Source organism: Zingiber officinale, chromosome 3B, assembly GCF_018446385.1.
Source record: "Zingiber officinale cultivar Zhangliang chromosome 3B, Zo_v1.1, whole genome shotgun sequence".
Lineage (NCBI taxonomy): Eukaryota > Viridiplantae > Streptophyta > Magnoliopsida > Zingiberales > Zingiberaceae > Zingiber > Zingiber officinale.
Window position 1 is genome coordinate 87,381,794 of NC_055991.1, and position 15,464 is coordinate 87,397,257.

The 15,464-nt window shown below is 39.0% G+C and overlaps 1 pseudogene; it reads right to left on the reverse strand.

Annotated features, from left to right (window-relative positions):
* Positions 1-4,965: 4,965 nt before the first annotated feature.
* On the reverse strand, positions 4,966-5,037 carry LOC121968910 (annotated as a pseudogene).
* Between the last annotated feature and the right edge of the window lie 10,427 nt (positions 5,038-15,464).

A 15,464-nucleotide genomic window follows, 5' to 3' on the forward strand; every position in this document is an offset into this window, starting at 1 on the left:
CATTGTGCTCCCCCACTTATGATTTGGGGTAGGAGGATAGGTGTACTCCGACAGCATCCTGTCCACTCGGTCACTCATCAGGAGCAGTGATGACATAGTGCACGGTTGTCACAACCCTACCCACTTGGTTTCACCATTGTGTGTGAGATGGCTGACTGGCGTCAGGGGTGACCATGTCATTGGCATCATATGCATTTATACATTTTTTTATTGTGTTTGCTGCACTTACATGTTGCATTTGGATGGATGTATATGATTGACATGCATACAGGATTTTGATACCTCTCGGTCTGACGACCCTATTATATTTATACCTTAGTCCTAGTTAGTACAGTTTTCTCCTGCTTGTTTCAGTTGCATTTATCCTTCTTGTATCAGGAGACTGTACGCATTATTAGTGATGGTTGTTATTTTCTTTATTATGCATATCAGTTGTTATCCGCTGAGTGTTGGACTCACACCCTCCTCCGTTGCTATTTTCAGGTTGATGCTGTCCAGAGAGTTCCAGTCGCTAGTCCCCTGCAGTCCACGAGGACGTTTGTTGGTCTTTGGTTTTTCTTTATTAGACTATGTTTAGACTTGTTCTGTTTTGATACTTTGGATCTTGTATAGATTTTTACTTGTCGATGGATTTTTATTCGATATGATCTTCTACATGCCTGCCTGGACGGCAGAAGAGGTAAGTTGATTTTATTTGTGTCGTTGAGTTTTTGTACTTTATGAGTGTAGTTGAATAGGTTATCGGTTTTGTGCTTTATGAGTGTAGTTGAGTAGGATGATTTGAGATGTTTACTTATCATTTGTTTTAGTTCACTATTTGACTGCGTGGATGGTGTGATTGTTTGCTTATTTATTTGTTGTTATATACATATGTTCTGACCGTGTTGGCTGTGTATGACTATGGATGTAGAAAAGATTCAGATTGTCACCTGTATAGGGGAGATGCTGCCGAAATTTCTTCGGACAGGGACTCCCCCGAGGCATGACAATTTTTTTACTCACTTGGCTACTAGAATTCATAAACTCTAGTACTTATCCTGGAGGTCTAGAGTTCGAATCCTGGGGAAGGCAAAAACACACTGGCTAGGAGTGGGAAGACCTAGTGAGTAACGACACGACCGAGGGTTGTCGGTCGACGACATAAGGGGTCGCCAGTTGGGTCGCCCAAGGGACCGCCTGGGGCCGCCAAATTGGCCGCCAGTTGGGCTGCCCAAGGGGCCGCGGGCCGGGTCGTTACAATAAAAAGGCACATTTTTATTGTAACGACCCGGCCCCTCAACCCCTTGGGCGGCCACACTAACGGCCCAACTGGCGGTCCAACCTTGGTCCCTTGGGCAGCCACAATGGCGGCCCAACTGGCGACCCCTTATGTCGTCAACCGACGACCCTTCGATTGTGTCGTTACTCACAAGGACTTCCCACTCCTGGCCAATGGATTTCTGCCTTCCCCAGGATTCGAACTCTAGATCTCCAAGTTAAATACTAGAGTTTATGAATCCTGGTAGCCAAGTGAGCGCCACTCACTTGGCTACCAGGATTCATAAACTCTAGTATTTAACCTGGAGATCTAGAGTTCGAATCCTGGGGAAGGCAGAAATCCACTGGCCAGGGGTGGGAAGTCCTTGTGAGTAACGGCACGGTCTAAGGGTCGCCGATTGACGACATAAGGGGTCGCCAGTTGGGCTACCATTGTGGCCGCCCAAGGGACCAAGGTTGGGCTGCCAGTTGGGCCACTAGTGTGCCGCCCAAGGGGTCGAGGGACTGGGTCGTTACAAACATAATTAGCGTATATGCACCACATGTAGGATTAGATGAAGCTACCAAATCAAGATTTTGGGAGGACTTAGATGAAATATTACAAAATATTCCACCAAATGAAATGATTTTAATAGGAGGTGATCTAAATGGCCATGTCGGAGTGAAAAATGAGGAATATGAGAGAGTACATGGGAGTTATGGGTTTAAACGAGGAATGAGGAAGGGAAAACTATATTAGATTTTGCGATAGCATATGACCTTATATTAGCTAATACGTTTTTTAAGAAAAGAGAAAAACACTTAGTCACATTCAAAAGTGGGAATAATAAATCGCAAATTGACTTTCTTATGATTAGGAAGAAGGATAGAAAGATTTGTAAAGATTGCAAAGTCATCCCTGGAGAAAGCTTAACTACCCAACATAGGGTAGTAGTGTTGGATATACGCCTCAAACATAATATCAATAGAAAGAAAATATATACAATTCCTAGAATTAAGTGTTGGAAATTAAAAGATGGGAAACAAAATATATTTAAGGAGAATGTAGAAATACAAGCATTAGGTGAAATATACGATGACTCTAATTCAACATGGGATAAGATGGTATCAAAATTAAAAATAGTAGCTAAAAGTGTACTCGGTGAGTCAAAGGGACATGCACCACTAAGTAAAGAATCTTGGTGGTGGAATGAGAAAGTACAAGAGAAAGTGAAGGAAAAATGAATAGCTTAAAAGAAATTATATATTTGTAAGAACGAGGAAAACTTAAAAAAATATATACAATATCAAAGAAAGAAGCTAAGAAAGTAGTGAGTGAAGCAAAAAATGAAACTTTTGAACGGTTATATCAAAAATTGGATACAAAAGAAGGAAATAGAGACATTTATAGAATAGCTAAAGTGAGAGACAGAAAAACAAGAGATCTTAGCCAAATAAACTACATTAAAGATGAATGTAATAGGGTATTAATAAATGATGGAGAAATAAAAGAGCGGTGGAAGAGATATTTTCATCAACTTTTTAATGAAGGTTTAGATGACCAACTTAACTTAGGTAATTTAATTAGGTCAAATGAGCATAGAAATTTTAATTTTTATCGTATAATTCAAACTTTAGAAGTAAAACAAACTTTAAATGAAATGCACAATGAAAAAGTCGTTGGACCAGATGATATTCTGATAGAGGTATGGAAGTGCTTAGGGAAACAAGGTATTGAATGGCTTATAAAATTATTTAGCATGATATTGAAAATGAAAAGAATGCTTGATCAATGGAGGATAAGTACTCTAGTTCCCTTATATAAGAACAAGGGTGACATACAAAATTGTGCAAACTATAGGGGTATTAAACTAATGAGTCATACTATGAAACTTTGGAAAAAAGTAATAGAAAAAAGATTAAGGAAGGAGACCACAGTAACAGAAAATCAATTTGGGTTCATGCCTGGAAGGTCGACAATAGAAGCTATACATCTCCTTAGACAATTAATTGAAAAATATCGGGAGCAAAAACAAGATGTACACATGGTATTCATTGACTTAGAAAAAGTTTATGATAGAGTCTCAAGAGAACTTATATGAAGAATTTTAGAAAAGAGAGGTGTTAGCGTAACATATATTGAACTAATTAAGGATATGTATGAGGATGTAACGACCAGAGTAAAAACTTCAGGCGGAGTAACTGAAGCATTTCCAATAAAGATAGGGTTACATCAAGGATTAGCCCTAAGTCCCTATCTTTTTACACTAATTATGGACGAACTCACTGCGCACATTCAAGACACAGTACCGTGGTGCATGTTGTTTACAGATGATATTATTTTAGTAGATGAGACACGTGAAGGAGTAAATGCTAAGCTAGAATCTTGGAGGAAAACACTAGAAGGAAAAGGTTTTAAGCTTATTAGATTAAAGACAGAATATATGGAATTTAAGTTTAGTAATATTAGAAGTAATGAAACAATTGTTAAGATAGGAGAGGACGAGTTGCCCGGAACCGAGAGATTTAAATATTTAGGATCATTTTTATAAAATGATGGAGGGATCGAGAGAGATGTCTTACATAGAATACAAGCAGGATGGGTGAAATGGAGGGGAGCGTCGGGTGTTTTATGTGACCGTAAAGTACCTCTTAAACTTAAAGGTAAGTTCTATAAAACCGCAGTTAGACATGCTATGTTATATGGAGCTGAATGTTGGGCTATGACTCGAGCACATGAGCAAAAGATGAGAGTTGCAGAGATGAGGATGTTAAGGTGGATGTGTGGACATACGAAGATGGACAAAATAAAAAATGAGAGCATTAGAGAAAAAGTCGGAGTTGCATCTATTGAGGACAAACTCCGAGAGACACGTTTGATATGGTACGGATATGTACTTAGACGACCAATAAATGCTCCGGTTAGGCGATGTAAAACTATGATAAACATGCATATCAAACGAGGAAGAGGAAGACTAAAAAGACTTAGTTAACAACAATAAAACATGATAAAATTTATTTAAATATAGATGATGATATAATAGGAGATAGAGCTCAATGGCGTAAAAGGATTCATACAGCCGACCCCACCTAGTGGGAAAAGGCTTGGTTGTTGTTGTTGTTGTTGTATTATACTATCTATTTTGAAAAAAAAAATAACCTTCATTTTCTTATTGCACATAGAATATTCAATACCTTGTTCTTGCATGCGAAGAGCTAAACTTTCAAAAGAACTTCTTTCATTCGACCCAGAGATTGATAGAACTTTCCTGAGGAGAAGAAACTTGCAAAGACTCCAAGCAGAACAAGAAGCATCTGAGATGACTAACAAACCTTTGAAAGACTACACATCACCCTATGCACGCGGGCTTCGGTCTAGCATCACTAGACCACCAATTGAAGCTAACAACTTTGAGATAAAGCCTGCAGTAATCCACATAGTTCAGCAAATTCAATTTGGAGGAGGACCACATGATGACCCAAACTAACACTTGGAACAATTTTATGAGATATGTAGCATGATGAATGTGAATGGAGTTCCACCAGAAACGGTGAGACTACTTCTCTTTGGATTTTTTTTTCTTAGGGACAGAGCCAAGCAGTGGCTTAATTCCTTGCTAACGAATAGTATTGCATCCTGGGAACAATGTGAGCAGCGATTCTGGATAAATTTTACCCACCAAGTAAAACATCTCAATTGAGGAACTTAATAGCGAGTTTCAGACAGACAAACTCAGAGTCGTTATTTGAAGCATGGGACAGATTCAAGAGTATGCTCCGACAGTGTCCCCATCATGGGCTTGAGAAGTGGTTGGTGCTACATACATTCTATAATGGCATCAACTATCACACAAAGGTGTCCCTTGATTTTGTAGCAGGAGGGGGCATTAATGAACAAAATCTTAGATGAAGCCAAAGATATAATAGAAAATGTAGCCCAGAACCATCATCAGTGGGCATCTGAAAGATCTGGAGGCCCTTCCTTTGGAAATCCAATCAAGGCATCAGGAAAATTTGATGTAGATGCAGTCACGCTCATGTCTGCAAAGTTGGATGCTCTGACCAAAAATTTTGAGACCGTGGGGAATAGCACGGCCAATGCAATTGTATTTGTGTGCGAGACCTATGGAAGTTTGGACCATGCTCAAGAAACTTGCCCCCTAGGGCCATTATTTGCACAAATAAATCAACTTGAGCAATGCGATGCAATAGTCAGTTACAACCAAAGGCAGAACAATCCGTACTCTAACACATATAACCCTGGGTGGATGAATCATCCAAAGTTTCCTTACCAAGGTAATCAAGATCAAGGAACATCTATAGGGGAAAAGCCAAGCTACCGACCTGGGCATCAAACCTATCAATAACAACAACCTTCACAAGGCTATCAGTTGTCCAAGATAGAAAGGATGCTTGAGGAAGTTCTCGCTGAACAAAGGGAAATGAAAAATGATCTCAAGCAATTGAATCAAAGAATGGAGAACTCTGAGAAGCACCAAAAGATTCAAGATAGACAAATTTCTTAGATAGTTCAGTTCTTTTCAAGGGCACCAGGAGCATTGCCAGGAAAGCCTGATATAAACCCAGTGGAACATTGTAACCTCATTGAGCTAAGGAGCAGACAGACTTTGGGAGATCCCCAAATGACTACTCAAAAAGGAATCGACTCAAAGGAAGAGCCCTCTCCTTTCACACCGAATTTGGTCCAGACCAAAAACAAAGAAGAGATCACCAAGAAGGGTGAAGGGACTCTTCCGTTTCCACCACAAAGTCAAAGAATTCCTTTCCCCCAAAGGTTAATAATGGCCTAAAAGGATGAGGAGTTCCACAGGTTCTTTAAAAAGGTTAAAGAGATTTGCATTGAGGTACCTCTTATTGACGCTCTTCACCAAATGCCAAAGTTCGCCAAATTTCTGAAGAGAATTCTATCCAACAGAAGACAGAAGGGCAATTTCGAGACCGTTGCATTAACATGGAAATGCAACGTACTGCTCACGATAGTCATTCCCCCCAAACTCCAAGATCCAATAAATTTTTCTATACCTTGCAAATTAGGATTAGAATTTATAGATAAGGCTTTTGTGATCGGGGGGGGGGGGGGGGGGGGGGGGGGGGGTTTGCCTTATTCCATATTTTATTTGTAACAAGCTAGGCCTCGGGAATATTAAACTGACTACTATAGCACTGCAGTTAGCTGACAATTCATGCAGATACCCTATGGGGATAGTAGAAGATGTGCCAGTGGAGGTGGGTGGATGCATCATACCCCACAGACTTTGTTTTTTTAGACATGGAGGTGGATCCCCAGATCCCAATCATCCTTGGAAGATCATACTTTGTGATTGCTGGAGCCATCATTGATATGAAGAACCATAACTTATCCATGGAGATTGATAAGAAAAGACTAGAATTTGATTTATCTGATTCTCCTAACCGTGCCCCTTCTTTTCGGGAAAATTTCAACAAGTCGAATGTTCACAAAATTGAGGAATGTCATTTCCATGGGAGGCCACCTGAAGCAATGCGGGATTCGGCAAGATTGAAGAGATTATCCCCGACTAATTATGATAAGTACATATGCCCTGCATGAGCAAGAATGAAGGAGCAAACTGAAGTATTAACCCTAGGAGGGGAATCGCCGTATTTCCATGGGTTTAGTCCATATTAACCGAGACGGGGTCGAGATAAAGATCTAAAACAAGCACTTCTTGGAAGGCAACCCCAGGGTTTCTGTGTAATTATTTTTTGGTTTGTTATTTTATTTTCTTAGTTAAGTTCATTTGTTTCTAATTCTTTGTTTTCAGGTTGTGCATAGCCTCACAAGCTGGCCATGATTATTTCATGGGCGTGAAGGCATCGGAGGAGTCAAAGAGGTGAAAATCTAGCCACTACGCAAGTCAAGAGGTTGGCCGTGTGACCCTACACAGCCGTGTGATGATGATAGAAATGGAAATGCCACAGGCCATGTGAACTCACATGACCGTGTGGTTTTGGCAGAGCAGAGAATGGAGCCAGCCGTGTCAATTGACATGGTCGTGCGAGACCACCCGAGAGGAAGAAGACACGGGCCGTGTCGATTGACACGACCGTGTGACCGAGGTCGAAAAGGAAAAGGGAGAGGACAAGCCAAATGGCAAGATCGTGAGACGATACCCTCAACCGAGCCATTCCCTTAAGACACGACCGTGCCACACCCGTGTACACCGTCAAACACCTCCATCTATCCAAATTTCCATCTCTTTTTGTTTCAAATCCTTTTTCTCCCTCATCCCACTTCATCAACCTCAAATACCTAGATCTAAGATTCATCTCTTTCAAGATCTAGATCTAGGATTCAATCAAAAGGCCCAAATTCAAGAAAAAAAGAAACCATCTCCCTACTTTTCTTCTTCCTCCTCCTCCTATTTCTTCAAGACCCACCTCCACCCACAAAAAATTCCTCCAACTCACCTTGAAAATCATGTCTCACCTCTTGAAAAGGCTCTGACGAGGGAGTGGCGGATCTAGCAGAGGAGATGCATCAGGAGGAGACATGGGCAAAGGAAAGGTTACTTCATTAAAGGGTAAAGGCAAAAGGGTGGCACGCGATGAAGGTAACGACAACAAGTTTCAAATTATTTTCAGAAATCAAGAACAAAAAGCTAGATATGATTTACTTGTCTTCAGAAAAATTGTGTGTACTAGATATGTGGATCCAACCACTATGGAGATGTTAGGTATTAGGGACGATATAGATTGGATAATTAATTCTTTTGATTGGAATGACATTATGCACACACGCCTTTCGACCTATCCCCGCCTAGTCCTTGAATTTTTAAGCTCAATTGATGTCAAATTTTCTTCTGAGGATGATTACATTGGAAACATAAATTTTAGATTGACGAACAGGGAATTCCAATGGACATTTAGTGATTTTAACATTTATTTTGGTTTACCTACTGGCGGTGCCCGTAGATTTGATCCATCTATTAACTGGAATGGGTTTTGGACTTCAATTATCGGATCAAAGAACCTTTATGAGCCCTCTAGAGCTAAGGCATCCCGAATGCAAAACCCTGTCTTTAAATACCTTCACCGTATAATGAGTAAAATAATCTTTGGTAGAGGTGATAGTGATGGGGTAGTTAGAAAGGCAAAACTTTATTCTCTTTGAGTTATGCTTAATAAAGTTGATTTTGATTTTGGCTTTCACTTTTTACAAAACCTTTAGAGAGCAGGAAAGGCATCTTCAAGAATGATAGTCTTTGGCGGTTTAATTACCCAAATAGCTATGAATATGGGCTGGAGGTCATTCATGGTAATGACAAGATCGATATCGATTCTTGTCTAGCCATGCATATGATATGTAGGGACGAGAATGGGTTTACCTTTCCTAGAAACGATGATTTTCCATTATCCCTTCCCTACCCTGAGCGTACTTCAATTTGTAACCCCGCTAATTGGGTTATCATTGATTTCATACCCGAGTTCATTTCCCCCTCTTAGGAGATACTGAACACCACCAAGCCCTCGTCATCTGGACCCCCCCCCCCCCCCCGCGCAACCTTCTGGACATCCGAAACCTGCTAGACACTCTTTTGCCTATGGTACAGGTCCTTTTAGATTCGACTTTTCTGATTTTCGTGCCTCTTTGGACTCGCTTCATGAAAAGAACATTGGCCAACAACAACTGTTGGAGGGTCGCTTCAAGTTATCTAATGACTAGTTCAGAGAGGTACAAGACCATTTCTAGTTTACTAGAGATTTTCACAGCCAAGTGACTAGATTTGTGCAAGATTATGAGGTTGACCAGGAAAGAATGAGGAATTTTATGGATGATATGGATATTACTAGATAACAAGTGGATTCTCTTTTCCAATACCATCAACATATTGGGTATCTTCCTGCTATGCCACGTTTCCCCTCTGGCACACGACAAGGACCCCCTTTTCCCCCTCCCCCACCACCATATTAGTTTCATCAGGATGATGAAAAGTTCAAGTCAGGGGGGGTGTTGTGTCTGCACAACCTGAGTCGTGTCTTTTCATTTTTCTTTTCTTTTCAATTTCTGTAGTTTTAGTTTGTTTTACTTACTTGCACTTTTAGTTTGTTTTCTTTCCAATTGTATTTCTATTCTGATTTCTAGTTTTTCAGTTTGTTTGTTTTTGAGGCATTATTGAGAGCATCAAACTGACCACTTTATCTGTTGACTTTTCCAATAGTAAAATCACTTGCACGTGTATTTCTTAATTCATATTGTTGCTGACATAGTAGTACTAGTATGTTTAGTGTACCTCTTTTCTCTATCTCTAGTAGCATGAAATGAGCTAAGTATTGTACAGAGATAAGTATGAGTTTTGGCCTAACCTTAAGGATCTTACTTTCACTTCACTTAAGCTTGAATAGTGGATGCATTTTGGAATACTTATGATTCATCCAAATTGCTTAGTACTTTTGTTCCCATGGTGATTCCTTATTTATATTTTGGTTACTAGACTACCTCGAATCATGGAAGCTCATTTAGAAAAATCTAAATCTCAAACATTTGCATTTATCTTATATGCATTTGTGATTAGTGTCACACTTCTAATAATAAAAAAGAAATCATTTGAATAAGAGATTAAAAAATATTTGTTGTGAGTGGAAACTAATAATTTACCCCTTTGAGACCGAGTTAGGTAACTGGGAGACTAAATGTTATGTTTCTCTTGATTACGAGTAGTCCTTTGAGACCTTGTGTAATTTAAGAAAAATGAACCAAGTGTGTGGCAAGTAAGTATCTATCAATAGGAACATTAGGAACTCAATTGTATGATGACTTGACTAGGACAGAAAATTAAAACTTGAAAAGCATAAGTCACTTATTACACTGAGCATAAAAAACTTATACTTAGGCCACACTTAGGTTACTCCACAATCATGTTTATCAATGAAACTAGTTGATAGATTTAGGCGAGTGCACTAGGGATTATAAAACACTATAAGGAATCATGGATTTAGATTGCAACATTTTACTTGAGGACAAGCAAAGGTTCAAGTCTGGGGGTGTGATGTGCGTAGATCTTATAATCTTTTATGCATGTTTCGATGCACATTCCCGTATTTTATTCATGATGGATTTATGCATTCTCTTATCATGTTTACAGCATAATTACTCTTCTATTTCGGAGATCTGATTTTTGTGTGTATTTGTGTTAACGGTGATAACTTTTGGAGTAAAAACAGTGATCATCGATGTACCAGGGAGCCAAGTAGAAGGCTAACCGACACTGGTCGTGTGACCCTACATGGCCGTGCAACACATCCAGTGGAGAACGAGAACACAGTCTTGTGACCCTATACGGCTGTGTGAAGCATCCAAAGCCAGAGAAGAACACATCCATGTGGATCTCACACGACCATGTCACTTAACTCGCAACCAAGAAAGAGTTGGTCGTGCGATCCCACACGGCCATGGCACAGGTCGTGTCGTACTCGTGCCCTACCCTAGAAAAGAGGTTCTAAACTTCTTCTCAGGGGGAGGAGGTGGTCGTTTGAAGAAAGATCACCTTGGTGTCATTCCACACCATCCCGGACCTCCATTCGACGATCCAAGGGTGTCTTCATAATCACATCAATTATAGAAGTAAAGGGTTGGATCCAAGGATCACTCGACGCCATTAGATAAGTGTTTTTTTTTTCCTTCCTTCTCTTAATTTGGAATTGAATGTGTGTATATCATGATGTCTTTGGGTTCTCCTCTTTCGTCTATGGAGTAGATTCATTATTCTAGGATTAGAGAGTAGTTGTGGTTAAGGGTACAATGTAACAACTCATGTGTATGTCTTTACCTATTATGTGATATTGACTTTCTCTTGTATCTATTCTGTTTAACATGAATGAAAATTGCTCGCGTTTGATTGTCATGTAGATTGAATATTTGTGTAGAGATTGTAAATCTCATAGAGAGAGTACTTTATATCGTATACCCGAGGGGCCCTGGTGATAGAGGTAACCCATTCACGGATGTCAAGGATATTCCCTTGAAAGAAGAAGCAACCCTTTCATAAGGAATTAAGAAACCATGCTGAACTCATATCTTTATCTTTATTGTTATTAACTAGTCATGTGATCCTGTGATCTATGACCGAGGTGCCCTCGTGACAAGGGTTAACCGTTATCGGATTTCACAGGGATTATCTTGTAACGCCTGCCCTCCCACTGCTTAAGGAGGAATGGGGTTACTTACTTACATACGTGCATATATATAAAATCATGACAGCGGAAACAGTTATTTTTTTTTTCTACACTAATCATCATGCTTATCATACTGAACATGCAGACATACTAGTATTCATGCATACAACTTAATTAATACCAACTACTTGACACATAATTCATGATATCATAAGCATACTAGCATGAAACATGAAGAACATAAGTGCATAACTATCCATACTAGTTAAAGTACTATCAAAGCATAAAGATAACATAGGGTTCATGTTAGCTAGAGCCCTAGAGCCAATCATTTGATGATTGTATTTTGGACTTGTTGTATCATATTCTATATAAATAAAGGCATTTGATTTTTGGTGATTATACTTACTTGTATTGGTGCCAAATAAACTAAGTATAATAACGTCCTTGAGTAGACGGTTCTCACCTATATCAATCGGTTAGTTGAACCGATAGTGAGATGATATAAGGAACACTACTCTTAATCATTCCTAGTCGAGTATTAACATTCAGGGACAATATTAATGCAATAAGACTAGCATGTAGGTCAACTCGATGACTTGATCTCACAAGTCATGGATATAGAGATATCAAGTTGACACATGGGTATACATTGAAGAATGTATACTGAATGACCCGCCATGAGAAAGTATCATGGATCGTTATATGAGTGTCATATACTTTCTCATGTGGCTATTAGTATGACTATTAGTCCTTAGACCTGAAGTCACCATGGATCCCTACATAAGGAGTTATGTACTTTAGTTTCGTCAAACGTCATCCGTAACTGGGTGGACTATAAAGGCGATTACTGGGTATGTAACGAATTATGCAGAGGGATGTGAGTGATGTAGATGGGATCTATCCCTCCTATATGACGGGAGAGATATCGATATTCTTGATAGAGTGAGACCATGAAGTGCATGGCCATGTCCAAATGAGTCAATATGAGATATTGAGCTCATTTGATTTAGTGAGTCTACTTGGAGTTCAAGATTTAGATTGATTAGATGATGACACGGTCTATGCCTCACATTGATCAATCTAGATGTCTAGGATAGAAGGACACTTGTCATATATTGTGAGGAGTCACAATTAGTGGTCACAAGGTGATGTTGGATATCAACATTCTTGTAACTTGGGTAATAATGATGTGTTGCTAGATACCGCTCATTACTTATGCTTCTAAATGGGTTTAGGAGCATTGCCAACGTTACAAGAACCTATAGGGTCACACACAAAGGGCAATTAGATGGAGATTAGGTTCATTTGATGAACCTAAAGGATTAGGTTCATTTGATGAACCTAAAGGATTAGGTTCATTTGATGAACCAAATTGGATTAAGAGTAATCCAAGGTAGGCTAATTGAGTTGGACTCAATTTGGTTCATGTGTTAAGTGAGTCTAATTTAGACTTAGACTCATTTAATTAATTTAATTCAATGAATAGAGATTCATTAAATTAAAATTGACTTGAACCAATGGTTAGATTAGATCAATCAAGGGAGAGAAGTGGTCAAGTTTGACTTTACATAAGTAGGAAGATGAAGAGTCAAGTTTTGACTTGACTTTGACTTGACCAATGCCACATCATCAAGGCTTCTTCATTTGGTCAAGTTTGACTTGACCAAATGCCACCTCATGGGAGTTACCAAGAGTGGTGACTCTTGATATTCCATGGGAGTTACAAGCCAAAAATGTGGCCGGCCACTTTTATTCATGAAAAGGAGTTTCATTTTTCATGTGTAACTCCATCTTCTTCTTCCTTGGTTCTCTTCTCTCCCTCTCCTCCTCCACTACTGATCTCTAAGGTTGCTAGCACATCCTTAGAGGTTTTTCTCCATCTCTTCCTTGTGTGGATACATATAGAGAAGTGTCTACTTTGACACTTTCGAGATCCGGCGAACCGAGGACGAGCGGGATTGCAAAGGGCTTCGCATCAAGGGTATATTCTTTCTTCATGTAGATCTAGGAGTAGATCTAAGTTGTAAACTCGTATTCATAAATTTTGTTCTATATTCTTCGCACGAGATCTGTTGGCTAGGGTGATTCGGGGTTTCCGCGACGCGAAAAAGCGGTTTTCGCGGCCCGAAAAACCCAACAGTTCATATGCAAACTTAGAACTTAAAAACATATAGCAGTTTTCTTCCACCGTGCCACTGCCACACACACTCTTGCCCTTCCTACTGCTTCTCTTAGTTTAGTCATTCCTTTCCTTTTTCTGCAGTACAAGGAAACATAAAAACTATAAGCCCATAGGCTTAGTAAGTCCCTTTCCTACTCACAAAAACCATGATTCATGCATGAACATAAAGTGATAACATGTTTATTTGGTAAATCATAACATAACATGTGAGAGCATAACATAAAGTCATATCATATCATGTGAGAGCATAAACATAAAGTCATATCATATCATGTGAGAGCTTAAACATAAAGTCATATGATCATATCATGTGAGAGCATAAACATAAAGTAGTAACATGATCATATAAGCATCTTAGGCATATTTCAAGAGCATCTTTAAGAAGCATAAAGGAAAACATATAACATGAACTTGTAGATGCAAGATGTTCTTTTGAAAACATGTATCATGAAATGAGTATATGCAAGATGTCCTTTTGAAAACATATATCATACACATACTTAAACATAATCTCAACATGAGGGCCCAGCTTGTACCACATACATACATAAATGCGTGTATCCTAAATAGATCCAAGGTAGCTAATCTTGAACCAACTAGGAACTAGGCCCGTTTCATAGACCATCGACCTAGGGGCAACTTAGGAGTCCATCCCTTTTACTAGGCCCGTTTCATAGACCATCGACCTAGGGGCGCTTGTGGAGCCCACCCTTGGTACAAGTCATACAAAGTAAAATAGCATGTCATATCATGTCATATCATAACATATCATGTTCTTGTCATTTCATAACATTTCATGTTCTTGTCATATCATGAAGAGTGCTCTTGATCCCAACTTAAGGGAAGCATCTCTTAGGCTTTTCATCTTACATAAGCCTTGCATAAACATAGCATGATGGCACCAAGTACACATAACATATAGCATATCATAAAAACATAACATGATAACATGAAGTGCACATTATATAGCATCTTATAAAAACATAACATGATAACATGAAGTGCACATATCAATTAGCATGGTGACATAAAAATTCATATCATATCATAAGAGTCAACATCATGTATGATTAAGGTTTTGAAACTTCTTACAAGCCCTAAATCATGCTTGGCCGAAATATATAAACATACATCATGGATTTTCAAACAACATGGATACATGAAATCAACTACCTAAGTCTTCATAATCATCAATCATAGCATGTAAGACCTTAGGAACCCTAGGTAGCTTCTTAACCTCATTCTTCTTATCTTGGCCAAAACATGAAGGCATGTTTTAAATTTTTCCCTTAATCAATTTAAAGCATGAAACTTTGGCAACCTACATAGCATAGCAAGTGAGTCCTTTGGTAACCATAACTGTGGTTCTAACTCTAATATTCAACCTTGGCCGAAACCTCAAGGTGGTATTTCTAGGTTTTTCATGCAACATAAGCCATGGAAATTTAACCTAACATTGCATAGGAAATCCTACATCATGAGGAAGTATAAAACAAGTATAGTTTAGGTCTACAACTTTCTCTAAGCCTCTAATTCAACCTTGGCCGAAACCTAAAGGTAAGGTTTCTAGGTTTTTCATGCAACTTAAGACATGGAAATTCAATCTAACATTGTATAGAAAATCATACATCATGAGGAAGCATAAACAAGCATGGTTAGATTTCAAAACCTTGCCCTAGACCTTGTATTCATCCTTGGCCGAAACCTAAGGTAAGACTCTAGGTTTTGTTTATACATCATGTAGCATGAAAACTTAACTAACAACATATAATAGATCATGTATCATGAAGGAGCATAAACAAGCATGTTTAGGTTTCAAAACTTTGCTCTAAACCTTGTGTTCCATCTTGGCTAAAACCTAAGGTAAGGTTCTAGGTTTTGTTTATAC